The sequence below is a fragment of the Saccostrea echinata genome, unplaced genomic scaffold (assembly GCF_033153115.1).
Source record: "Saccostrea echinata isolate AGI-Se365-2 ecotype Australia unplaced genomic scaffold, CSIRO_AGI_Sech_v1 ptg000033l, whole genome shotgun sequence".
Lineage (NCBI taxonomy): Eukaryota > Metazoa > Mollusca > Bivalvia > Ostreida > Ostreidae > Saccostrea > Saccostrea echinata.
This window is the reverse complement of record NW_026889782.1, coordinates 7134293-7136570: the sequence shown is the minus strand read 5'-3', so window position 1 is coordinate 7136570 and position 2278 is coordinate 7134293. Positions and strand designations below refer to the sequence as shown.

Sequence of the window (2278 nt, the reverse complement as noted above, 5' to 3'; positions counted from 1 at the left end):
TACTGCACCACGTGACCAATTTTTTGAGATCATCAATTTATTTGTTCCATGACCCTTCATCTGACCTTTTCCCATATTTGGAATTGTCTTTGCATCAACTAATATAGACTCTGTAACAGAACCACGTGATAGTCTTAACGTGAAGGATTTTGGTATCCAAGTAACGATTTTCCAAATTTGGTAATTTTCTTAGTACTGTACCACGTGACCAATTTTTGAGATAATCAATTCATTTGTTCTATGATTTGACGAAGATGACAGAAGGAGTTCTGAATAACGAATTGGAATTAAACGCCGTTTTTCAGCAAGCCTACGACGAGGATGATTTTCAGTTGAGTCCGGCAGTTCAGATGTACGAACTAAGTCAATCTGATTTAAATGGCCAGGACTTTGGGAATTTCGATATACAGAATTGGTGTTTGGAAGCGTTTCCGGAATTAAAACAGGGAAATTTGACGGAATGGACTGAAAATACTACTACTAGATTCGGAAAACCTGTCTCGGCTACTGAGATAAGTGCACTTAAAAAATCGAGAAAGTAAAAACACTCGCCGTAACACTTCATGGGCAGTTAAAGTGTTCAACGACTGGAAATCTCAGCGTAACCAAGAGCAACTTGATTTTAAAATCATTCCCGAAATCCTCACAAGTACATACCAAGAACTTACATATACTTTATCATGTTTTGTGATTGAAGCCAGGCGTGCAGATGGTTCTCCCTATCCCCCGAGAACTTTACATCAAATCTGTTCCGGTATTCTACGGTACATGCGAGAGGAAGGTGTTCATGATATGAACTTTTTAGATGTCAAAGATGCCCGTTTCCACGACTTCAGGAAAACTCCAGATGCGCGAATGAAGGAGCTAGCATCCCAAGGAATAGGAGTGTCTATAAAGCAAGCGGATCCGTTAACGCCGGAACAAGAAGACGTCCTGTGGGAGAAAAAATTACTGGGATCGCATACTTCAAAGCGTTTAATTAACACTGTATTTTATTACAAATGCAAACTTTTTGGACTCCGTGGACTAGATGAACACCGAAAATTAGAGGTATGTCAAATCAAATGTGGCGATTCTGATGGCAAGGCATACATTGAATTTTTGTGGGCGCACGTCAAAGAATTTCTCCGGAGGATTACACCAGAGAAACATTCTTGCCAAGACGATACGCCACTACTCAGAATCCGGTACACTCCGCAGTTTGTTTGATGTTTATTCGTCCTACATTTCTCTGGTGGGGGAAGGATCATTCTATAGACGACCACTCCCGGGACCCGAACCACGTTTCGGAATCCAGCCATAGGGGTCAACAAGTTGGGTACCATTATCAAGACCATGTGTGTCGGGGCAGAGTTTGTTGGGAACTTTTCAAATCACTCGGGGAAACGGACCTGTGCAACGACATTGTTTCAGTCCGGTAAGCCAAGATTTAGTTAAATTGTCTTTAAAAAAGGGGAAATATTTTATGTCTGATGACGTAAAAGTATGCTAGTTATATCGTGTACGTGACTTGAATTAATAATTTCAATATTTATTTACACCATAGGTTTTAAAGAGCAACAGATCATGGAGAGAACGGGGCACCGTAGTTCCGCAGTTAGAACCTACAAAAGGCAATCGGAGCAACAACTCCTTGAAGTAAGTCGAGCACTGGAGCCACCCCAAAAATCCCTGAAACAGTGTGACGACGTGGAGAAGGAAAATGCCATTATTCCAAAACCGGAGGATGACGGGAAGTAAAATTCTACTATTCTACCTAAACACCCTGAACAGGATGTGCGAATTCCTATGGGAGATAAAGTTATCCGCTTCGAGAATTGCTCCGTGTCAATGTCTTTTTTGTAAACAGTGATTTCAAACATTTGTGTGGAGAAGGAGAATGCCATTATTCCAAAACTGGAGGATGCCGGGGAGGAAAATTCCAATATTCTACCTAAACAGCTTGCACAGGATGTGCGAATTTATATAGGAGATAACGTTATCCGCTTCGAGAATTGCTCCGTGTCAATTTATTTTTTGTCAGTTTGTAATTTGTGCTTTGATTTAAACTATGTTTTCAGCTCCAGGAGAGCGGGAAATTGTCATTATTTTAGAAACGTCATCAGTTGTGTGAAATTTGCTATGTTTTGTGCTTTTTTCTTGTTTTGGTTAGTTCATTAAAATTTAGAAACGAATTTTTTGTCTCATTTGCATAGCTCCTCCTACACCCTGTATCTAACAGTTGGATATCACTAGCTTTATATCACACATGTGATGTTTAATATATCACCACACTTAT

General features: G+C 40.0%; 1 pseudogene; it reads left to right on the top strand.

The window, feature by feature from the left end:
• Nucleotides 1-254: 254 nt before the first annotated feature.
• LOC133199096 (uncharacterized) lies at nt 255-2031 on the top strand (annotated as a pseudogene).
• Nucleotides 2032-2278: the final 247 nt, after the last annotated feature.